The sequence below is a fragment of the Triturus cristatus genome, chromosome 8 (assembly GCF_964204655.1).
Source record: "Triturus cristatus chromosome 8, aTriCri1.1, whole genome shotgun sequence".
Lineage (NCBI taxonomy): Eukaryota > Metazoa > Chordata > Amphibia > Caudata > Salamandridae > Triturus > Triturus cristatus.
This window is the reverse complement of record NC_140591.1, coordinates 642149429-642159743: the sequence shown is the minus strand read 5'-3', so window position 1 is coordinate 642159743 and position 10315 is coordinate 642149429.

The window sequence follows — 10315 nt, the reverse complement described above, 5'->3', positions numbered from 1 at the left end:
AAGAAAGAGATATCCATGTGGTACACAAGGTTCTTGGAGGCAGAAGATATGGATCTTCCACCCCAATCATCGGTCTGGAATCAATCTCCCCTTGAGTCCAACATCGAAGATTTCTTCGAACCATCTTTAAAACTGCTATATAAATACATCAAACCAGCCAGCCTAAAAAAGAATCACTTTTTTGTTGTCAACAGACTATTTTATACCCCGCCCAGGATAGCCAAGTTTGCCCCCCTCCCCCCCCCCCAAATGTCCCAGGTGCAAATTTCCGAATGCGGACGATATCCACATCTTCTTTGATTGCCCGAGCTAAGATCTTACTGGAAAGATGTGGGAGAATCCCTATCGGGTATATTTGAAGTAAACATCGAGATTAACCTCTTGCTGGTGTTTTTTGGGGGCAATGGCTCAACTAACGTGGCTCTATGCCAGAATCATAGGGGGTTGCTGCTGTACCTGATACTGCTTGCTCGGAGGGTGCTATGTATAAAGTGGAAAGACCCAATCCCTCCGAACAGAGAAGACTGGCTCAAAGCCTCTTTTGCCATGGTACGATTAGAGCCAGAGGGGAGCGGGGGATACATCAATCAATATCTGGCTGCCCCTACTAAACTGGGGCCGGGGCTTGCGATTAGCTTCTTTTATGCTGTGAATAACTGGTAATGTGTTGGTCTTCTCCCGGGTCCTATGATTACACGCAGCCCATACCACTCGGGGATGGCCGGTCCGGCCTAGGCAAACGCAGTCAGCCGTGGGGCCCCCAGCTGAAAGATATGACGGCTTTTTAAATCTGCAGAAGCTTATTTGGTGAGATGAGGACAAAAAAAAAATACTCTTAATTATTTTTTCTTTAAAAAACAGTAAAAGGAATATATTATACACAAACAACAAAACAGTTATAAAACTCAACATTATTTTTAATTTTTAATCCTAAATGCATTGTAATATAAAATAGTTATATGCAAAACTCAAAAAGTAAACATAAAAAACATTTATACACTAATGTTGTGGTTAAATTGAAAAAATAGCTATAAATTTAAAATATGAATCTCAACATTAAACATTAATGAAAAACATTCATGAACATTTACAATAAAATATTTATTTAAACTTTTTTAAATTACTAGAAAAAGTTTACAAAACATAATAACACAAAAATTAACATACACATAAGATAAAAAATTACAAAAAAACACTTAAAAATTAAACCATATAAGCAATATAACATACAACAATATTATTTAGACCAACATGTTTTACAATGGTATTAAAGAGAACAGTTGAAACAATATTATTATCTTCGAAGTTTCTGTGCACTATATTTTTGACACAATACTAATGTATCACAATATTTTTAATTCAATATTTTGTCCAACACAATACTTCTCCTTCTTTTAAAATAATATGTCCGCAAATAAAAAATACATAGGGGGATATTCTCAAGAATGGGAGATAATTATTGCCAAACTAGGTTAATGCAATTTTACATAACACCGTCTATGCATGTGAAACTAACACCGTGTTAATGGCGTATTCTCAACACGCCAGCAACAGGCAATAGTTTCCCGATGACGTGTCAAATGTCCAAGTTAAAATTACCGGGACCCCAATAAAAAAGGAAACCCGAATGTGAAAAAAGTGGCGATGGGCCCAACAGCGATAAAAATATCAGCGATAAGCAGTGCCAGGCATTCTATTCCCATGTCAGGCGGGAAAAATCACCATAAAAGCTGCAACAAAAACTTAAACAAAACCCAAACAACTGAGAAGCACCATGGAGGAAGCTGGAGCAACCACAGAGGCCATCCAGAACCCCACGACCCCCCCAGAGGACCAGCAAGGGAGCTCGGGGAAAGAGAAGGGCAAGGAGAAGAATAAGAGGAACCCGCGATTCAGTCCGCTGGAAAACAAGATCTTGATTACGGAGGTGATAGAACATCACCAACAACTGTTCATCACCTCCACTGTGTCATTGGCAACTAAAAATGCAAAATGGCAGTCCATCATGGCCAAGGGGAATGCAGTAGGAGTGAAGAGAAGGGAAGTGACGACTGCAAGAAATGCTGGAATTATATGAAGCGCAAAACTAAGCTGAACCTCACTAACAACCGGAAAGCAGCCATGCAGACTGGAAGTGGGATTCCAGCGCCACAGCAGGAGCTCGATGAGATGTAGGAAATGGTATCCACAGTCATCAGTGGGGAGACAGTGGCAGGAGTTGGGGAGCTGGACACTGCTCAACATGAACTGACCCAACAGCAACAGGGTGAGTAACGACCAGGGACTGGGGAGATGTGGGGAGATGGGCACAATGGCACACATGCACAATTAGGTATAGCACAGTGCACACCCACATTGACTCTGGATCATGTCCCTGATCTCCTTGGCATACTGCAGCACATATAGAAACAGCAAGTAGGCCCCCGTCGACATTGTGCCCAGAGGGTGTCCACACCACACATCGCTAATCTCACAACAAACCCATGCACATGTGCTGAACCCAGCAAAGCTGTGGGTCCATGAGCCAGAACGAAAAAGCAAGTGACACTGCATGACGATTAGCATGGCTGCAGTCCAATTATCATGACATGGTGCATGCCACGACAATGAGGTGGCTGAGTGTGGACCACATCCGTAAAGGAGCAGGTCACACTCTGACACATCCATGTGCATAAACAACCCCTGACATCAACAAGACATCTGTGGACAAACCATGCCCAAGACTCCCAACTCCCACCAAAAGCCCAATTTACCCAAGTCTGCAACATCTCAGCACTGTATAAGCACAGAAGTGAAAGGCACACACACATATGAATCAGAGCACATCAACATTGACAACAATGTGTTACAAACTGCACCACTTTCACAACAGAACAGAGGACACAACTGCTGCCGCTTGTGTGTAGAAACTGGGGAATCACATTTGGCATAGCAGGAAACTGAGAGGTGATAATGTACAAGTACAACCTCACATCCCTGATGGTGTAGAAATGCCCACAATCCCGCAACAAATAGACATCTCCAACCAAACAGTCACAATGTACATTGTCATGCAGTCTGTTTGTAAACTTGTCCAATGCTTGAGCATACATGGAACACACTGTTAAACTGCATCTCCCCTTTACATTGCAGAGGGAGAATCAACACCTCCTGCAGAACAGACTGTATATCTCTTCACTGATGATGAAGAGGACCTCCACACCATCGACACTGACGCCCTCCAACAGCTCATGGATACCCTCAGCACCCCACCCCCAGGAGCAGGGCAGCCCAGTTGCATCGAGGAGATCCCACCCCTTGCACAGACCACACAGCAGGAAGCACCCACCACCACGGCTGTCTCCCAGGACCCCCACGACCAACACATGGCATTCCAATGCCGTGTGTTAGAGGGCCAGAAGGAGATGGCTGATCAGTTGCGGGAGGGGTTCGACCTCATGGCAGCCAAACTAGGTGCCATATGTGGGTGTCTAGGTCCCATCAGGGACCACTAACAGTCCCTAACAGACACCCACAGTCCGCTCCATGCTCTCCAACAAGCCATGGCTGACATTGCTGGAGTCATGACTCTGAGACAAGAACAACTGTCTAGTCAGAGTGGCTCCAGCGATGTCAGCCAGGAGTTGGGACACATACGGAAGATCATTGAGAACATGGAACCGATGCAGGTGGAAAAAATGGCTGCCATGGCTGCACACCAGCGAGATGTAGCTGGGATCTTCCATGCCCTGCAGATCCTCATATGGCATTGCTACCACAAGGCCTGGCGCAGATGAATGCTGCTGCTACTAATCCATCCACATCTCTGCCCCCTGATGTGTCAGTACCTCACAGTGTGGCAGACAATACACCTCCGGCCCATGATGTGTCACTGCCACACAGTGCTGCAGACAAAACACCACCACCCACATGTGGGGCACATCACACATCCGAGGTTAATGATGTGGACGATTCTGTCTTTGTGGTAAGAAGGAAGCGGTAGCATTCATCTCCGCCATATGGCCTGTTTCAGCTTGGTTCTGCTCTTTGCTTCATGCCCTGGAATAACACCTTCCACTGTCCCCCAATACACACTGCGACAACACTCACCTTGGCCCTTGACATGGACTGCCATATTTGGTTTGGTTACCAATGATACAGCAGTCAGACTGCAGACTGAACTCTTCCTCTTCCAATGAACTTGTCAATCCCTAAAGGACTCTGGCTGGCCCTCCACGGGGCAACAATGTAAAGTGGGGTTTGCATTACCATGTACTGGTCCAGCTTCAACACTCCATCGAATGTGATTAAACATTCTAATTCACACAGATGTGTCATGTCTATGATCAAGCAAGTATGAAAGTATGGATGAATGTAGGGGTAGTGATTCCAAAAAAAGGTACTCCCTGGGAACTGATATCAATACGCATGTTTGACCATGACCCAGATAGGCAGTGAGATGACTGGGAATGTGTTGACTAACTGTGGCCTCATTGCTCCTAAAAAACAATCTCACAATTTCCCAACTTAGCCCCACTTCAATGAAGGAAATAGGGATGTGTGTAAAAAAGTCAAAGTCAAAGTTATGTGGATGCCACAGCTCGGAGCAATGATTTTTTTGAGTGTGCAGCGGATGGACTCCTGTCTGTGCGTAAGTGTGAAGGTCATTCCATGCAAGAGAACTGCGAGCAAGGTCTTCTGTTTGTGGGGTGTGTTTTTGGTCTTTGGTTAGCGCTGTGCGTTGTGTGGAAGTCATCATCAGCTGCTATGGTATCTTTCAGGGGGTGCCGGGCACATGCAATTCCAAGGTCGGAGGTGCAGATGTGCTACCGCCTTCAAGTTCAGACAAAGAAGCTTTCATCCCTAATGTTAGTTTGTCATCTGCTTGCATTCTGGCAATGTGATGTGGATTTTTTGGGGGGGATGTCACTGCTTCGCCTTCCGGCACGGTTGAACCCTTACCAGCCATGTACGTGCCTTCACTTTCAATTTTGCATGCTCTGATGTAGCAGTGCTGTTTTACTGCAGTCTGATAGTGATGGGTACAGGTAGCTGTGAGGAGGCGTGTGACTCCTTACCTTGCACCTATTAGCTGACACTGTTCACTACTATAGATGGATGAGATCCGTGTTCACATGTGACCTGTGCATGGCAAATATGTCCATGGGACACCTTGGTGTGTTCAACGCAAGGTATTCCTGCTGTCTCTTTGGCTGGTGTGCATCTCCCATGTTGCTGAGGTGTTCACTGTGTCCCCATCCCCCTTAAGTCCATGTTGCTCATGTTGTGGGACTTGAGTCACAGGGTGCATCTCTGCATCAGGGTGGTTCATATTTGACCCCAGGTGAGACCCGCAATTTCATATTTGACCCCAAATGACACCCGAAATTTCATATCTGACCCCAAATGACACCTGAAATTTCATATTTGACCCCAAATGACACCCAAAATGTCATATTTGACCCCAAATAACACCCTGTTGTCTTTTTTTTAACACCAATGACAGCCTTCATGTCATGTTTTTGTACACATTTGATATGCTGATGAGTGGTATTACGTACCACATTTGACACCCTGAATGGCATTTCGAATACGGGACACCCTAAACAGCCTCTCTGTACAGAGGTGATATACCCACCATCTATTTGTTATTTGTGAGATTGTTAGCACTTAATGTTGCACTTACACTTGTCAGCGTGATGTGCTAATGCAGAGGACTGACATGCACACAGGGAATGTGTGCTACAATTAATTTATTTGCACATACTGTTCATGTGGTCATTTTGTACTGTTCCATGATTGCTAAGGACTGTCACAATGTGACGTGCTCATGGGAAGAAATTGCTAATGATTGTGTTCCTTCAGGCTATTTCTGCTGCAGCTGCAGTGGAGTGTGGTCCACCTACCTCATCTCCCTCATCATCGTCCAGTGAATCTGGCACTTGGATCTATGGGGCATTGGTGCGTACACATATGTTGTGCAATACACAACATGCAATGATCATCTTGCTCACTATTTCTGGGCTGTACAGGAGTCTTCCACCTGTGATGTCCGGGCAACTGAAACTTGACTTTAACACAACACATGTGCACTCAAGAATGCCCCTGGTGTGTTTGTGGCCCACATTGTACTGCCTCTGGGCCGGGGTGTTCGGGGTTCGGAGGAGTGTCATCATCCATAGGCAGAGTGCATATCCTTGATCACCTGTGATAGGTAAGTGAGATTAGTGTAAATTGGTGGTTCTGCATGATGTGTTGTCAGACTTACAAGTTTTGTGGTGTGTGATTTGTGCAACTTTGGGATTCATTTTTTCATGTATTGCTTCTGTCAAATGTGCGGGATCAATGTGTATTAGGTAGCCTCACAGCTGCTCCTCCCTCCCCCGAGCCTATTTACTTGTGTGCACTGCGCGGATGCATCACTTGCACTCCCACGGCACACCATCATGCCTGTCTGTGCATGTCCGCAAGCCTGACAACAACACTGTAATGTTGGCTGTTGAAGGTGGGCGGCTACGTGTGTGTGTAGGCCTATGGTAAGGATAGGGCGGACACAGATGTAGAGTTCAGGCCTGGCTGAACTCACACTGCGATTGAGGCTAGGCCTTTGGCTTATGCTGTGTCAATGAAGATACACACACAACAGTTGACATGTATGAGCAAAGACCCCGAGCGGTCTTGTGCTCCTTTATTTTATCCATTCTGGCGAGACCTCCCTCCGGGTGCATGCCACATTGCAACATTGTCGATTAAGGGCCAGGTGGCGCCGACACTAGAACAGAGACACACGTCATAGTTACTTTTGTGGCCAGCCCTGAACTGAACCACACCCAGAGGCCCGGGGCACTTCTTCACACTCCTCACACGCCTACGCGTGGGCCACCACGGCGGCACTGGGATGTCGTGCGCTTCGGAGTACGTCACCGGACGTTCCACCCAGGCTTTCCAGTGGCCTGCCTGGGACGGGGGTGGCCCCGTGACAGTGAAGGGCTCCAGTGGCGTTACCGAGGACATGCTGTTGGCTGCTGGAGGCCTACTTGTGGGGTAGCCCCAGGGGAGGATGACTTGTGGTGCACAGAGGTAGTGGCACCTGAGGCACTGCATCCGGCATGGGCCTACCGCCACGTGGCAATGACTTGCAGTGCAAGGAGGTAGGCCTACCTGTAGAGTTGAGCGGGTGTGAAGCCTGCGATGATGCAGTAGGCTTGGAGGCTGGACGGTGACTTGTGGTGCACAGAGGTAGTGGCACCTGAGGCACTGCGTCTGGCACGGGCCTACCGCCACGTGGCAATGACTTGCGGTGCACTAAGGTAGGCCCATCTGAAGAGCTCAGCGGGTGTGCAGCCTGTGGTGATGCAGTAGGCCTGAAGGTCCGGACTGGATATGATTATGTGAGACCTGCTGGACTGCAGTGTAGGCCGGAGGGGGAAGTCAGCACAAACAGAACTCCGCAGTGCCGCAGGGTGCGCTGGAGGTCTGTTGTGCGTAAGCCAGCGATCGGCTGAGGAGGCTGCCAAGCTCGCAGGCCTTGGGCTTGAAGATTGCACCTGCATGTGGTGGGCCCTCTTGGAGACACGCCAGTGGCGGCAGGTGAGGAGTGAGGCCTGGGGCGCAGGACGGGTCTGGGGACCAGAGGGATGGGGTGCAGCAGTCGCACAGGATTGCGCAGGCACCACCTGTCATGGTGGCGGCCTTGTGGCAGGGTGAGGGGTACCCCCTGGCAGACACGCCCCTGCAGGTGATGACAAGATGTGCCTCGGGTGGCATGTGATGTAGCCACCTAGTCGCTGGTGTAAATTTGGCCATTGAAGGTGGTCGGCCACATGTGTGTAGGACTATGGTCAGGATACGGAGGACACAGAGACACCCGCAGTAGTTATTTTTGTGGCTATCCCAAAAGTGAACCACGCCCAGAGGCAATACATTTTTATTACCACAGTAGCACAGATGAAATTGTTCAGGGGCTCCACAATCATCCATCGGATGCCAGCATTCAACAGATCCACGCAAAGCTGTTTTTCCTCATTTTCATGCTTTATAATAGGAGCATGAGCAGAATATTATCATTTGCATTAGGCTCACCCCAATGCAGCTCATAATGAAACGTCCACTTTCAAATGAACTTTCACTCGGAGAACGTTGCTCAATCGTCAACATTGTTCTCTACTTTAACAATGCAGCTTGTTAGGGTCAAATTTCATTTTCCAAAATTTTAGGAGTTTTTTTTTTAAGTGGAGTAGAAGAGAGGTTGAAGAAAAACAGATGGTTCAGTAGTTCATGGCAAAGCAGGTGAAATCCTTTAAAATGTGAATGCAATAAATGCGTGTTTATTAAATGTTCATATTCATTCCTTTAACTCAACTTGTTGCTGTTATCTGAAAAAGAAGAATGTGTCACAAAAAGCCTCCTTCATGCTCCACCAGCGTATGTCCATTTTATTCAGATGGATTAAAGCTTGATTATTTGGAATGTAAATGTCTGCAAATATTTAGAGAAATTAGTGCACTAAAGATCCATTTGTTTCAGCAAAGATAACATTCTTCGAGGCCAAGGATCTTATATCAGCTCTCCAAACAGAGCTAAGCGCATCAAAAACCTATCTTGAGTTTTTTGTTCCTGAACCAGCAGAGAGCTATTTGCATCAGCGTTCAGGGTTCAAGATAGTAGCCTTTAAATGGAGCACGGATGTAAAGTAAATATTGACCCTCGCGATATGGAAGCGTGCCAGATTGCTGCAACAAGGGGGCCGTTTGATTGCATTGGACAAAGCGCTCCTTTCACTTGGAAGCCTTCTCATACTTCCTCTCCCGCCAGAAACTACAATCACAGCCATTTTCTCTCGTCCGCTCAACTTTAAAATGTGCAAGGCCGGTCTCGGGAAAAAAAAAAACTTCCGAATGTGAATTCGAGCCCCCCTGGACGTTTGAGTAATTGTTAGATCATGAGCTCTTATCCCGTCAAAATGCATTCATGGCATGGTGACATTTCTTATCTAGCAAGGAAAGCAATAGCTAAAAGGATGAAACCCCCTGCTCAGTAACCTGTAATTTAATTTGTGGGTAATTGCAAGCAACATGTAAATAAATGTGTGTGTGTGTGTGTGTGAGTGTGTGTGTGTGTGTGTGTGTGTGTGTGTGATCGTGGAACAAAAGAATCCGCTCAATGTATGGCCTTCTCTTTCAAGAAGTCGTGTGTGATATTTTCTGATCTGACTCTGTTTACCAACAAAGACAGCGTTTGGGATTTTAAATTAGTTTTTTAATTGACAGCTCTGCCCTCTGCTAAAGGACCGTGTATGCCCTCTTCTCATGATACTAGCTGCTTTCAACCGCCCAATTGACAATAATACGCCTGATGCTATGTCAAGATTGGATAATCAGGAAAATGTCTTATTACTCATGTGCTACCGCCCTCAGCTCAGGGTGTTGACTTCAGTGTTTAAGGCCCTTTGCAGAGTGCCAATACTCTGACCATAATGAGGGAAAAAGCAATTAACATCTGTTAATGTCTGATATCACACGAGCAAAATAGGTATCGGTGCTTGTCCTGCTAATCTCATTCAGAACAGACAAACATACCCAGAGGCAGATTTACTGACATTTGGCCTTCCATTTCAAATTTAGGGCCATATTTATCCAAAACTCACGGAGTGCGCCAAGGTTTTTATTTATGTGAGCCTTGCGTCACTTTTGCACCACATAAAGTGGGACATGATTGACTCAGAGCTCATTTCTATTTATGAAGCCACAGAAAGCCTCCCTGCGTGGCTTTGAGTGACCTCATAAATCTTGAGTAAGGCGCAAATTTACTGCGTTGCATTACTCTGTGCCTGTGAGGCGTTCCATATGCGTTGCAGCGGGTTTTCCCACGCAACACCCATAAATTTGACACTACCCCAGATTTACAAAGTGATGTAAACCTGGGGAAGCACCACGTTTGTACGCTTCCTGAGGTGAGGCAAAAGAGAAGAAATTGTTTTATTTCTCCTTGTTTATTCTTTTTTATGTGTGCAGCATTCTGTAACACAAATAGAAAGAGGAACAGACCTCTTGGGATTGTTTTGACAATCCTTCAAGGAACGGTGGCGCCAGCCTATGTTGGCCCTAGGGTGCTGAAATGGCGCCAGAGCAGGGAGAAAGGACAGGAATTCACTGAATTGCTTAACTACGATGCATCCATACCCGTTCACTTTGGTGTAGGGCAGTGAAGAGAGGTGCCTTACTGTTTTGCTGTCGTGCAGTTCCTATAAAACCTGTTCAGGATCTGCACGTTCGGACAGCATACACTATAGGATTGGTGTCGGACTGATTCTGAACACCCCCACCGGGTATTTTGA